The sequence below is a fragment of the Sus scrofa genome, chromosome X (assembly GCF_000003025.6).
Source record: "Sus scrofa isolate TJ Tabasco breed Duroc chromosome X, Sscrofa11.1, whole genome shotgun sequence".
In the NCBI taxonomy this organism is placed as follows: Eukaryota; Metazoa; Chordata; class Mammalia; order Artiodactyla; family Suidae; genus Sus; species Sus scrofa.
In genome coordinates, this window is record NC_010461.5 from 46,594,391 (window position 1) to 46,610,663 (window position 16,273).

Sequence of the window (16,273 nt, forward strand, 5' to 3'; positions counted from 1 at the left end):
AATTCACAACTAAAGGCTGAGCAATTTCCATCCAAATGGACTGGAAACCTTAAAAAAGATATCCTACTCCAGAAGAAAAAGAGGAGACCACATCAAGAGGTAGGAGGGGCCCCATACCTCCAGGGTAGGAAGCCCTGTAGACTGGAAACTAACTGGTTCACAGAGACTCACCTACAGGAGTGAGAGTTCTGAGCCCCACATCAAACTCTCACGTGTGGGGATCTAGCACTGGGAGAAAGAGCCCCTGGAGCCCCTGGCAATGAAGGCCAGTGGGGCTTATGCCCAGGAGCTCCACAGGACTGGGGGAAATGGAGACCCCATTCTCAAAAGGTGCACACGGACTTTCACATGCACTGGGTCCCAGGGCAAACTCTCCATGGGAGACTGGGTCAAAATTGACCACAGTTCTTGGAGGACATCCTGGGAACACAGGGGTGAACATGGCTTGTTGTGAGGGAAGGACATGGAAAGCAAAGCTCTCGGGAGTATTCAGCAGCCCATGCCTTTCTATGGAGGGTGGCCATTTTGGAAAAATCTGGCCCACACATCACTCAGTTGCTGAGAAGCCCCAGGGCAAACAACAACCCAGGTGAGATCACAGCCCCACCCCTCAGTAAACAGGCTACCTAAAGACCACCCCCCCAGGCACACAGCTGCCTCTAATCTTACCCAGAGACAAAGACCCACCCACCAGAGGGATTGGAATCAGCTCCACCCACCAGTGAGCAGGCATCAGCCCCTCCCATCAGGAAGCCTACAGCAAGCCCCTAATACCGACTTCAGCCACAAGGGGAGCAGACACCAGAAGTAAGAGAGGCTACAACTCTATTATCTGTAAAAAGGACACCACACCAAAAACCTATAAAAATGAAAAGACAGAGAACTATATAACTCAGATGAGGGAGAAAGGAAAAGCCCCAGAAAGTCAGCTAAGCAATGAGGAGACTCTCAGCCTCTAGGAAAAAGACTTTAGCCTGTTGATGCTGAAGATGATGCAAGACATTGGAAATAAACTGGAGGCAAAGATGGATACCTTACAGGACACAGTGACCAAAGAGATGCAAGATATAAAACTTGAACAAGAAGAGATGCAAAATACAATAACTGAAATAAAAAACTCACTAGAAGAAGCTAACAGCAGAATACAGGAGGCAGAAGAACAAATAAGCGAGGTGGAGGACAGATTAGTGGAAATTACGGATGTGGAACAGAAAAGAGAGAAAGGATTGAAAACAAATGAAGAGAGTCTCAGAGAACTCTGGGACAATGTGAAACGCGCCAACATCCGTATTATAGGGGTGCCAGAAGGAGAAGCGAGAGAGAAGGGGACAGAAAAAAGATTCCAAGAGATAACAGCCAAACACTTCCCTAACATGGGAAAGGAACCACTCACTCAAATCCAGGAAGCACAACAAGTACCATACAAAATAAACCCAAGGAGGAATACACCGAGACACATATTAATCAAACTGACCAAAATTAAAGACAAAGAGAAAATCTTGAAAGCAGCTAGGGAAAAGAAACAAGTAACATATAAGGGAACCCTGATAAGGCTATCCTGGCAGATTTTTCAGCAGAAACTCTGCAGGCCAGAAGGGAGTGGCATGATATACTTCACATGATGAAAGGAAAAACCTCCAACCAAGATGACTTTACCCAGCAAGGCTCTCATTCAGATTTGAAGGAGACATCAAAACCTTCACAGATAAGCAAAAGCTGAGAGAATTCAGCAACACTAAACCAGCCTTCCAACAAATACTAAAGGAACTTCTCTAGGCAGAAAAGAAAAGGCCACAAGCAGAAACAAAAATTCCACAAATGACAAGGCTCGCCAGGAAAGGTATATACACAGTAAAGATAGAAAATCATCCATGCACAATTATCCCACCAAAGTCAGAAATCATGAGAAGAGGTGGGTACAAATGCAGGACACTGGAGATGCCCTTGCAGTTAAGAGAACAACAACTTAAAACAATCTCATATACATATAGACTCTTACATCAAAACTTTAGAATAACTGCAAACCAAAAATCTACAATTGATACACAAAGAAAAATCAACTCAAATACATCACCAAAGTTAGTCATCAAAACAGAATATAAGAGAACAAGAGAAGAAGGGAAGAAAAAAGAGCAACAACAACAAAAACAAATCCAAAGCAATTACTAAAATGGCAATAAGGACATACATAACAATAATTACCTTAAATATGAATGGACTAAAAGACACAGACTGGCTGAATGGATACAAAAACAAGACCCATATCTATGCTGTCTTCAAGAGATCCACTTCACTTCTAGGGACACATACAAATTGAAAGTGAGAGGATGGAAGAAAATATTTCCTGCAAACGGGGATCAAAAGAAAGCTGGAGTAGCAATACTCATATCAGACAAAATAGACTTTAAAATGAAGACTATTTTAAGGGCCAAAGAAGGTCATCACGTAGTGATCAAAGGATCAATCCAAGAAGAAGATATAACAATTTTAAATATCTACGCACCCAACATAGGTTCACCACAATATGCAAAGCAACTGCTAATAACCTTGAAAGGACAAATCAACAATAACACAATCATTCTGGGGGACTTTAACACCCCACTTACAGCAATGGACAGATTATCCAGACAGAAAATCAATAAGGAAACACAGGCCCTGAATGATGCATTAAACCAGATGGACTTAATAGATATTTATAGGACATTCCATCCAAAAGCAACACAATACACATTCTTCTCAAGTGCACATGGAACATTCTCTAAGATTCATCACATCCTGGGCTACAAGTCCAACCTTGGTAACTTTAAGAAAATTGGAATCATATCAAGCATCTTTTCTGAGCACAACACTATACAACTAGAAATAAACAACAAGAAAAAAACTGCAAAAAACACAAACACGTGGAGACTAAACAGCATGCTACTAAACAAACAATGGATCACTGAAGAAAACAAAGAGGAAATTAAAAAATACCTAGCAGCAAATGACAATGAAGATACGACACTCCAAAACCTATGCAATGCAGCAAAAGCCGTTCTAAGCGGAAAGTTTATAGCAATACAAGCCCACCTCAGGAAACAAGAAAAAGCTCAAATAAACAAGCTAACTTTACATCTAAAGCAGCTAGAGAGAGAAGAACAGACAAGACTTATAGTAGAAGGAAAGAAATCATAAAGATCAGAGCAGAAATCAGTGAAATAGAAATGAAGAAAACCATAGAAAAGATCGATGAAACAAAAAGCTGGTTCTTTGAAAAGATCAACAAAATTGATAAACCCCTTGCCAGACTTATCAAGCAAAAAAGAGAGAGGACTCAAATCAATAAAATTAGAAATGAAAAAGGAGAAGTAACAACAGACATCACAGAAATACAAAGGATCATAAGAGACTACTCAATGCAACTATGTACCAATAAAATGGAAAACCTAGAAGAAATGGGCAAATTCTTAGAAAAGTACAATCTTCCAAGACTAAACCAAGATGAAATAGAAAAGATGAATGGACCAATCACAAGCACTGAAATTGGACTGTGATTGAAAAACTTCCAACAAACAAAAGTCCAAGATCAGAGGGCTTCACAGGTGAATTCTATCAAACATTTAGAGAAGAGCAAACACCTCTCCTTCTGAAACTATTTCAAAAAATTGCAGAGGAAGGGATACTCCCAAACTCATTCCATGAGGCCACCATCACCCTGACACCAAAACCAGACAAAGATACCACAGCAAAAGAAAACTACAGGCCAATTTCACTGATGAACACAGATGCAAAAACCCTCAACAAAATACTAGCAAGCCGCATCTAACAATACATTAAAAGGATTGTACATCATGATCAAGTGGGATTTATCCCAGGGATGCAAGTGTTCTTCAATATCCGCAAATCCATCAGTGTGATACACCACATTAACAAACTGAAGAATAAAAACCATAAGATCCTCTCAATAGACATGGAAAAAGCCTTTGACAAAATCCAACACCCATTTCTGATTAAAACCCTTCAGAAAGTGGGCATAGAGGGAACCTACCTCAACATGATAAAGGCCATATATGACAAACCCAGAGCTAACAGCATTCTCAATGGTGAAAAGCTGAAAGCATTCCTGCTGAGATCAGGAACAAGACAAAGAGGTCCACCCTTGCCACTACTCTTCAACATAGTTTTGGAAGTCCTAGGCGTGGCAATCAGAGAAGTAAAAGAAATGAAAGGAATCCAAATTGGAAAGGAAGAAGTCAAACTATCCCTATTTGCAGATGACATGATACTATACCTAGAGAATCCTAAAGACTCTACCAGAAAACTGTTAGAGCTCATCCATGAATTTGTCATGGTCGCAGGATACAAAATTAATACACAGAAATCAATAGCATTTCTATACGCTAACAATGAAAGAGCCAAAAGAGAAATTTGGGAAGCAATCTCATTTACCATCACATCCAAAAGAATGAAATACCTAGGAGTAAACCTACCTAAAGAGACAAAAGACCTGTACTCTGAAAACTATAAGACACTGATGAATGAAATCAAAGATGACACAAACAGATGGAAAGACATACCATGCTCTTGGATTGGAAGAGTCAGCATTATCAAAATGACTATACTACCTAAGGCAATCTACAGATTCAATGCAATCCCTATCAAATTACTAAGGACCGTTTTTCACAGAACTCAAACAAAATAGTTTAAAGTTTGTTTGGAAGCACAGAAGACCCAGAATAGCCATAGCCATCCTGAGAAAGAAAAATGGAGCTGGAGGAATCAGGCTCCCTGACTTCAGGCTATACTACAAAGCAACAATCATCAAAACCTCATGGTACTGGCACAAAGATAGAAAATAGATCAGGGGAACAGGATAGAAAGCCCACAATTCAACCCACACACCTACAGCCAACTAATCTATGACAAAGGAGGCGAGGATATACAATGGAGAAAGGACAGCTTGTTCAATAAGTGGTGCTGGGGAAACTGGACAGCCACATAGAAAAGAATGAAATTAGAACACTCCCTAACACCATCCACAAAAATCAACTCAAAATGGATTAAAGACCTAGATATAAGACCAGACGCTATAAAACTCTTAGAGGAGGAGTTCCTGTCATGGCGCAGTGGTTAACGAATCCGACTAGGAACCATGAGGTTGCGGGTTCGGTCCCTGGCCTTGCTCAGTGGGTTAACGATACAGCGTTGCCGTGAGCTGTGGTGTAGGTTGCAGACGTGGCTCGGATCCCGTGTTGCTGTGGCTCTGGCGTAGGCCGGCGGCTACAGCTCCGATTCAACCCCTAGCCTGGGAACCTTCATATGCCGCGGGAGCAGCGCAAGAAATAGCAACAACAGCAACAACAACAACAAAAAGACCAAAAAAAAAAAAAAAAAAACTCTTAGAGGAAAACATAGGCCAAATGCTCTCTGACATAAATGACAGCAACATCTTCTCAGATCCACCTCTTAGAATATTGACAATAAAAACAAAAATAAACAAATGGGACCTAATCAAACTGAAAAGTTTCTGCACAGCAAAGGAAACCCTAAACAAAACGAAAAGACAACCCACAGAATGGGAGAACATCTTTGCAAATAAATGAACCGACAAGGGATTCATCTCCAAAATTTATAAACACCTTCTGCAGCTCCATACCAAAAAAAACAAACAACCCCATCAAAAGATGGGCAGAAGATCTAAACACACAGTTCTCCAAAGAAGACATACAGATGGCCGAGAAACACATGAAAAGATGTTCAACATCACTGATTATTAGAGAAATGCAAATCAAAAACACTCTGAGGTACCACCTGACACCAGCCAGAATGGCCATCATCCAAAAGTCTACAAACAATAAGTGCTGGAGAGGGTGTGGAGAAAAAGGAACCCTAGTACACTGCTGGTGGGAATGTAAATTGGTGCAACCACTATGGAAAACTGTATGGAGATTCCTCAGAAAACTGAAAATAGAACTACCATTTGATCCAGCAATCCCACTCCTGGGCATCTATCCAGAGAAAACCATGAATAGAAAAGACATATGTACTTCAATGTTCATTGCAGCACTCTTTGCAATAGCCAAGACATGGAAACAACCAAAATGTCCATGGACAGAGGAATGGATCAAGAAGATGTGGTACATATGCACAATGGAATATTACTCAGCCATTAAAAGGAAAGAAATAACGGCATTTTTAGCAATATGGATGGACCTAGAAATTATCATGCGAAGTGAAGTCAGTCAGACAATGAGACACGAACATCAAATGCTATCACTGACATGTGGAATCTGAAAAAAAGGCCAGAATGAACTTCTTTGCAGAACAGACACTGACTCACCGACTTTGAAAAAGTTATGGTTTCCAAAGGAGACAAATTGGGGGGTGGAGGGATGCACTGAGGGTTTGAGATAGACATGCTGTAAAATTTGGTTGTGATGATCATTGTACAACTATAAATGTAATAAATTCATTGAGTAATGAAAAATAAATAACACAAAAGTTTAATATCTCCAGTACTTTTATTGGTAGAATTATTAGTATAAATATGACAAATAAGTGAAAAATATGCAGGCAAGGTCCATAGATTTATGGGCAATATTCAACTACGGTGCCTAGGGATTCACATTTAGGTGATAAAACTACAAAAAATAGAAGGAATTAATTATCTAAAAGGCAGGATAGCAGTTTCTTATTTAGGATAGGAGGGTGTTTGGGATGTGGAGCATGGAAGGGGCTCCTTTGTGACTGGCAAAGTCCTCTTTCATACCCCAGTGATTTTCACCTTAGAATAATACATTAAGCCATACATTTGATCCATTTTGTTTTCTATATCTGTTTTATTTTACAATAAAAATTATTTTTGAAGATTCTTAGAAAGAAATGTAACAACATTGTAAGTAAACTATCATTTAAAAAAAGAAATAGATTTTGTAGTTGTTTCTTCCCTCTGTAGCTACTGAGTTACCATTCTTCATTCCAATCTATTTAAAAGAATCTGAGGTGGGGGAGAGGATCAAGATGGCAGAGGAGGAAGACGTCACACTCACTTTCTCCCACAAACACATCAAAATAAGACATCTACATGTAGAATGATTCACACAGAATATCTACTGAATGCTGGCAGAAGAACATAGACCTCCAAAAAGGTCGAGAAATCCTCCACATAACTGGGTAGAACAAAGGAAAGAGAGTGAGAGAGAGAGGAGGAAACAAACAGGACTAGCACTCCAGAGGGGAGCTGTTAAAGAGAAAAGGAATGCACAACCTGGGAAGCCACCTTATTGACAGGGAGATCAGCCAAGACGGAGGGACCTCAAAGTCGCCAAGAAAAGAGCAGAAGCTGGACTGAAGAGGGCAAAGCAAAGTGAGAGCTGCACAAATCATCTGCTCCACCACCCTGAACACCACAGCCACAGATGCTTGGGTGGGGGCTGAGCACTGTGACTCAGGTTCTGGAGGTCCTTGCTACTGTCAAGAACCCAGCAACCAGGCACTGAATACTAGCCCTGCCCATTGCCTCCTCCTCCCTGGAAACACACTCTGTACCTTATAAAGGGGATAATAGCATGCTCACACTGAAGAAAGAGCAAATATCCAAACTCCCACACCAAAAAGTAAATAGTAACCCCCCACAAAATACAAAGGGATGTTCTTGCATAGAAATAGCCCTCCAAGACTACAGTAGATGCTTTCCCTAAACTCACAGAAAGAGAAAAATATAAGCAAAATGAAGAAGCTCATGAACCACTACCAGTTAAAAGAACAGAAGTCACCTGAAGCAGCAAACGGTGAAACTAATAGACACTGCAGTCTCATACACACTGAGTTCAAAAAGTAGAAAATGAAAACACCAAAGGAATTAAGGGTGAATATGAAAGAATTGAGAGCAAATATAAATAGTAATGCAGGTTCCTTTAGAAAGGAACTAGAGGAGTTCCCGTCGTGGCTCAGTGGTTAACGAATCCGACTAGGAACCATGAGGTTGCGGGTTCGGTCCCTGGCCTTGCTCAGTGGGTTAACGATCCGGCGTTGCCGTGAGCTGTGGTGTAGGTTGCAGACGTGGCTCGGATCCCGTGTTGCTGTGGCTCTGGCGTAGGCCAGTGGCTACAGCTCCGATTCAACCCCTAGCCTGGGAACTTCCATATGCCGTGGGAGCGGCCCAAGAAATAGCAACAATAACAACAACAACAACAACAACAACAACAACAAAGATAAAAGACAGAAAAAAAAAAGGAACTAGAAAATATAAGGAGGAATATGGAAAAATTAGAAAATTCATTTGCAGAGATGCTTACTGAGTTAAAGGAAGTAAGGAACAGAATTAATAATGCAGAGGAAAGAATTAGTGACTTCAAAGATAGGATAATGGAAATCACCCAATCAGGACAGCAGATAGAAATCCAAATTAAAAAACATGAAAGCAACATAAGAGATCAATGGGACAATATAAAGTGGCCAATCTGCGCATACAAGGGATTCCAGAAGGAGAAGGAAAAGAAAAGGGTATTGAAAATATATTTTCAAGAAATTATGGCTGAAAACGTTCCAAGTCTAAATGAAACATATCAAGATACAGGAAGCACAGAGGGCCCCAAACAAGTTGAACCCAAACAGGCCCACACCAAGACATATTAAAATAAAAAAATGGCAAAAGTTAAAGAAAGGATTCTAAAGGCAGCAAGAGAAAAACAAAGTGTTAATTATAAGGGAACCACCCACAAGGCTATCAGCTAATATCTCTACAGAAACACTACAGGCCAGAAGAGAGTGGCAAGATATATTCAAATTTCTAGAAGGGAAAATTTGGCAGCCTAGAATACTCTACCCAGGAAGAATACCATTTACAATGAAGGAGAAATAAAAAAATTTCTCCAAAAAACAAAAGCTAAAAGAGTATAGCAATACTAAACCCGTTCTAATAGAAATACTGAGTGGGGCTTCCATAAATAAAAAAGAAGAAGAAATAGGATTGAGGAAATCACAATCAGAAAGCAATCACTTAAATAAGTCAGTACATAGATCTAAAAGGAAAAAAAACTGTTGTAAAAGTGATGATAATCATAAGGAACAGCAAAAGGACAAACATGAAGATGTTTAAAAAAGGATTTCAAAATCATAAAATGTGGCAAATTAAAGTAAGACTATCTAGACTCTTCTTAATAATGTGTTTGAGGAGTTCCCGTCGTGGCGCAGTGGTTAACGAATCCGACTAGGAACCATGAGGTTGCGGGTTCGGTCCCTGCCCTTGCTCAGTGGGTTGACGATCCGGCGTTGCCGTGAGCTGTGGTGTAGGTTGCAGACGTGGCTCGGATCCCGCGTTGCTGTGGCTCTGGCGTAGGCCGGTGGCTACAGCTCCGATTCAACCCCTAGCCTGGGAACCTCCATATGCCGCGGGAGCGGCCCAAGAAATAGCAACAACAACAACAATAATGCCGAGGGAGCGGCCCAAGAAATAGCAACAACAATAACAACAACAACAAAAGACAAAAAAAAATATAAATAAATAATGCGTTTGAGTCTATATGACTATCAGGCTAAAGCAATCAGATACAGGAGGGGGTTAACATACTTGAAAAAAACGGAGTTCCTGTTGTGGCACAGTAGTTAATGAATCTGACTAGGAACCATGAGGTTGTGTGTTTGATCCCTGTCCTTGCTCAGTTGGTTAAGGATCTGGTGTTGCCCTGAGCCGTGGTGTAGGTCACAGACGCAGCTCAGATCCCACGTTGCTGTGGCTCTGGTGTAGGCTGGTGGCTACAACTCTGATTTGACCCCTAGCCTGGGAACCTCCATATGCCGCGGGTGCAGCCCTAGAAAAAAAGACAAAAAGACAAAAAAAAAAAAAAAAAAAAACTTGAAAAACAGGGCAACCACAAATCAAAACCAAACATTACAATATCCGCAAAAATTAAACAGAGGACACAAGCATAAAATAAAAAGAAATCATCCAAACAAAAAGAGAAAGGAAAAAGGAGAAACATAGAATCAACTGGAAAACAAAGTTTAAAATGGAAATAAATACATATATATCAATAATTACCATAAATGTCAATGGACTGAATGCTCCAATCAAAAGACACAGAGTGGCAGATTGGATAAAAAAGGAAAAACCTACTATCTGTTGTCTACAAGAGACTCACCTTAGTGCAAAGGACACATATAGATTGAAAGTGAGGGGATGGGAAAAGATATTTCATGTCAATGGAAAAGACAGGAAAGCTGGAGTTGTAATACTCATATCAGACAAAATAGATTTTAAAATGAAGGCCATAAAGAAAGACAAAGAAGGACACTATTTAATGATAAAAGGATCCATTCAAGAAGAGGATATTACAATTGTCAATATCTATGCCCCTAATATAGGAGCACCCAGATACATAAAACAAATACTAACAGACATAAAAGGAGAAATTGATGGGAATAAAGTAATAGTAGGCGACTTTAACACCCCTCTCACATCAATGGACAGATCCTCTAGACAGAAAATCAATAAGGCAACAGAGATCCTAAAGGACACAATAGAAATGTGAGACTTAATAGACATTTTCAGGACATTGCATCCAAAAAAATCAGAATATACATTCTTTTCAAGTGCACATGGGATACACTTAAGAATTGGCCACATACTGTGGCACAAAACTAACCTTGACAAACTCGAGTATAGAAATAATTTCAAGTATCTTCTCTGACCACAATGGCACGAAACTAGAAATCAACCACAGGAAAAGAAATAAGAAAAAACTGACTACATGGAGACTAAATAACATGCTACTAAAAAAACAATAGGTCAGGAGTTCCCGTCGTGGCTCAGTGGTTAACGAATCCGACTAGGAACCATGAGGTTGTGGGTTCGATCCCTGGCCTTGCTCAGTGGGTTAGGGATTCAGCGTTGCCGTGAGCTGTGGTGTAGGTTGCAGATGCAGCTTGGATCCCCACATTGCTGTGGTTCTGGTGTAGGCTGGTGGCTACAGTTCTGATTAGACCCCCTAGCCTGGGAACCTCCATATGCTGTGGGAGTGGCCCAAGAAACGGCAAAAAGACAAAAAACAAAAAACAAACAAAAAAAAATAGGTCAATGAGGAAGTCAAAAAGGAAATTAAGAAATTCCTCAAGACATGATCATGAAAAAAGAACCATTCAAAATCTATGAGATGGTGCAAAAGTAGTGCTTAGAGGGAAGTTCAGAGCAATACAGGCCTTCCTCAAAAAAGAAGAAAAATCTCAAATCGACAACTTAACCCACCACCTAAAGAATTAGAAAAATAAGAATGAACAAAACCTAAAGTCAGCAGAAGGAAAGAAATCATAAAGATCAGAGAGGAAATCAATAAAATAGAGATCCAAAAAAAAAAAAATAGAAAAAATCATTAAAACCAAGAGCTGGTTCTTGGACAAGGGAAACAAAATTGACAAACCTCTGGCCAGACTCACCAAGAAGAGGAGAGAAAGAACCCAAATAAGCAAAATAAGAAGAAAAAAAAAGAAAGAAATCTCAATCCATACTGTAGGAATACAAAAAAAAAAAAAAAATCAGAATACTATGAACAATTATATGCCAACAAATTTGACAGCCTAGAAGAAATGGACAACTTTCTAGAGACTTACAGCCCACCAAAACTGAATCAAAAAGAAATAGATCAACTGGGAATAGACCAATCACTAGAAATGAACTCGAATATGTAATAAAAAACACTCCCTGCAAAGAAAAGTCCAGGACCTGATGGCTTCACAAAAAAATTCTACCAAACATGAAAAGTGGAATTTATACCCATCCTCCTTAAACTTCAAAAGGTTAAAGAAGAAGGAACACTCCTAAAGACATTCTATGATGCCACCATCACCCTAATTCCAAAACCAGACAAAGATACCACCAAAAAAGAAAAATATAGGCCAATATCTTTGACGAATATAGATGCAAAAATTTTCAACACAATTTTAGCCAACCAAATCCAACAACATATCAAAAAAGATCATATACCACAACCAGGTGGTATTCATCCCAGGTTCACAAGGATTGTTCAACATACACAAATCAATCAATGTCATACACCACATTAACAAAAGAAAAGTTAAAACCACATGATCATCTCAAGAGATGCAGAAAAAGCATTTGACAAAGTCCAACATCCATTCGCAATTAAAAACTCTTACCAAAGTAGGTACAGAGGGAATATACCTTAACATAATAAAAAGCCATTTATTACAAACCCACAGCAAATATAATACTCAATGGAGAAAAGCTGAAAGCCTTCCCACTAAAATCTGGAGGAAAACAGGGATGCCCACACTCACCACTGTTGTTCAACATAGAATTGGAAGTCCTAACCACAGCAAACAGACAAACAAAAGAAATAAAAGTTATCCAAATTGGAAGAGAAGAGGTAAAATTGTCACTCTATGCAGATGACATGATACTACATATAGAAAACCCTAAGGACTCCACACAAAAATTACTCGAACTGATCAGCAGATTCGGCAAAGTAGAAGGATACAAGATTAACATTCAGAAATCAGTCGCATTTCTGTATACTAACAATGAAACATTAGAAAAGGAAGACAAAAAAATACAATGCCTTTAAAGTCACACCCTATAAAATCAAATACCTAGGAATAAAGCTACCAAGGAGGTGAAAGACTTATATGCCAAGAACTACAAAACATTAATCAAGGAAATTAAAGAAGATGTAAAGAAATGGAAAGATATTCTATGCTCCTGGGTTGGAAAAAATTAATACTGTAAAAATGGCCATATTACCCAAAGCAATCTACAGATTCAATGCAATCCCTATCAAATTATCCATGACATTTTTCATAGAACTAGAACAAACAATCCGAAAATTTATATGGAACCACAAAAGACCCAGAATTGCCAATGCAATCCTGAGAAACAAAAACCAAGCAGGAGGCATAACTCTCCCAGACTGCAGGCAATATTACAAAGCCACAGTCATCAAGAGAGAGTGGTACTGGTACCAAAACAGACATACAGGCCAATGGAACAGAATAGAGAACCCAGAAATAAACCCAGACACCTATGGTCAATCACCTTTGACAAAGGAGCCAAGAATATAAAATGGGGAAAAGACAGTCTTTTCAGCATGTATTGCTGGGAAACCTGGACAACTGCATGCAAATCAATGAAACTGGAAGACACCCTCACACCATGCACAAAAATAAACTCAAAATGGCTTAAATACTTAACCATCAGACAAGACACCATCTAACTCCTAGAAGAGAACATAGGCAAAACATTCTCTGATATCAACCTTACAAATGTTTTCTCCAGTCAGTCTCCCAAAGCAACAGAAATAAATGTAAAAATAAATCAATGGGACCTAATCAAACTGACAAACTTTTGCACAGCAAAGGAAACCATAAAGAAAAAGACAACTTACAAAATGGGAGAAAATACTTTCAAATGATGCAACTGACAAGGGCTTAATTGCTAGAATATGCAAGCAACTTATACAACTCAATAGCAAAAAAGCCAACAAGCCAATGGAAAAGTGGGCAAAAGGTGGTATATATACACAATGGAATACTACTCAGCCATAAAAAGAACAAAATAATGCCATTTGCAGCAACATGGATGGAACTAGAGGCTCTCATTCTAAGTGAAGTAAGTCAGAAAGAGAAAGACAAATACCATATGATTTCACTTATATCTGGAATCAAATATATGGCAAAAATGAACCTTTCCACAAAAAAGAAAATCATGGACATGGAGAAAAGAATTGTGGTTTCCAGGGGTGGGGGGAGGGAGTGGGAGGGTCTGGGAATTTGGGGTTAATAGATGCAAACTATTGCCTTTGAAGTGGATAAGCAATGGGATCCTGCTGTATAGCACTGGGAACTATATCTAGTCACTTGTGATGGAGAATGATAATGTGAGAATAAAGAATGTATACATGTATGTGTGACTGGGTCACCTTGCTGTGCAGTAGAAAATTGACAGAACACTGTTAATCAGCTATAATGGAAAAAATAAATATCATTATAAAAAAAAGAAAAAGACACATGCACCCATATATTCATTGTAGCACTATTCACAATAGCCAAGACATGGAAACAACTTAAATGTCCATAGACAGTTGAATGGATTAAGAAGAGGTGGTATATAAACACAATGGAATACTACTCAGCCATTAAAAGAACAAAATAATGCCTTTTGCAGCAACATGGATGGACTAGAGACTCTCATAGTAATTGAAGCCAGAATGAGAAAGACAAATACCATATGATATCACTTATATCTGGAATCTAATGCGTAGCACAAAGGAAATTTTCCATAGAAAGGAAATGCATGGACTTGGAGAACAGGCTTGTGGTTGCCAAGGGGGAGGTGGAGGGAGTGGGATAGACTGGGAGTTTGGGGTTAATAGATGCAAACTATTGCATTTGGAGTGGATAAGCAATGAGATCCTTCTGCATAGCACAGGGAACTACATCTAGTCACTTGTGATTGAACATAATGGAGGATAACATGAGAAAAAGAATGTTTATATATATATAAAACTGGGTCACTTTGCTGTACTGTAAAAATTGACAGAACAGTGTAAATCAACTGTAATGGAAAAAATAAAAATCAAAAAAATAAAAGTATCTGATTTGATAAAGTGTTTTTAGGCTGAAGACATTCACAAGGATATAACTTTTGTTTCTTTATGCAAAATACAGACTAGCTGTTAACAAGTGTTATATTCTCCGTATAAATCTAGCCTTGTAAATATCAATTGTACGACAGGATCTTCTAAGTTTCCAAAAACTTGAAAAATTGTTGCCATATCCTGTGAAAATAACCTCAAAAAGAAACATGTAATTCTGACTGGTTGTCTTATTTGATAAATTTTGCCTGGGTAATAATGTTGCAATTTATATCTCTGTGTGGCTAAGGATTTAAATAATTAATCCTAGGGTTACCCTATCAAATCAGAAGCACTTTCTTCCCCTCCCATATTAATGATTTTTAGAAACCTCCTTACTTTGAAATTTTTCTCAATTTAAACCAAAAAATGTTCATTACAAGATGGAAAACTCCTTAATAATGACAATAAATGAATTGCTGTTAGACACAACAGGATTGAATCTTACAATGCTTAGCAAAAGAAGCCAGAAACAAAAGACTATTATATTATTAATTCCATTTATATAAAGTTCAAAAACAGGCAAAACTCATCTAAAATGTTAACAGAATATTGGTTAATATTTGGAGAAGTGAATGATTGGGAGAAAGCATGAGGGGGAACCTTAACAGGATAAATAACTGGGGAATACTTTAAGGTAGAGCTGGGATCCTACCATTACAGGAGTATGTGTTATCAAGCTAGCAGGCATTTGGCTTTGCATCTTAGTTTTCATTTGTCATTTCCCCCTGCATATGTTTCCCCATTTATAACTTTATAGGGAGTGTTGACAGTGGTCTGGGAAAAGATTCCTAATGGAACCCTGGGTCCTCTAACAATCATTTCAATACCATAAGAATTATGCCAAGAATAAACCAAATTCCTAGGAGAGAGACTTGGAAGATTGGCTAATTGAAATGGAAGGGAAAAAATGGTGCAACCACAACAAAACTGTAATTGAAAGGAAGGAAGACCTTTAGTTCAATATCATCTATTCATGAATATATTGTATTCAGCAGGGCATGTAAGTGATGGAACAGTGACTCCCATGGTCATCAGTTATTGGATTATATCCTTGGAAGGGGAATAGTTCCCTTGTCAGCAAATCTGGTTGCCCTAGGTTCCACATCCTGGCATATTTCCCTTGTTCTTGTCCTTCAGGGATAGTCCTGGGAGGAACACTGAGGATAACTGACCCCAAGGAGCTGTATGGCTTCATCAGCCCATCTCTGGCTAGTGCTGGCATCTTTCTCCGGGGACCTAGGGATTTCCAAAGGAGGTAGGACTCCCTGTGGTGATAGGTTAAGTTGTATACAAGTCCCTGTCCTTGAGAATTGGGTTTTCCTGGTGATTTAACTCCTGTCGATGATGTATCAATTTTGATTTTGTTTTGAAAGAATCTATTGTCTCTAGCCAATGCCAGGAATTGCTCCACTATCTTCTAGTATTCAGATTTGGGAATGAAATTACATTAGTTTGATACTCTTTCTTTTGTAGATATCCCTTTCTGTCTGAAGAGTCGGTACAGTGGTTCGGAATTGCATATATCTGATTTTCTAACTTTTTATTTTGAAATAATTATAGATTCACAAGCAGAGATCTTATTTTGGATCTCAGCTCTGCCACTTGCCAGCTGTGTCCTTGGTTATTTAAACTTTCTGAACCTAAAT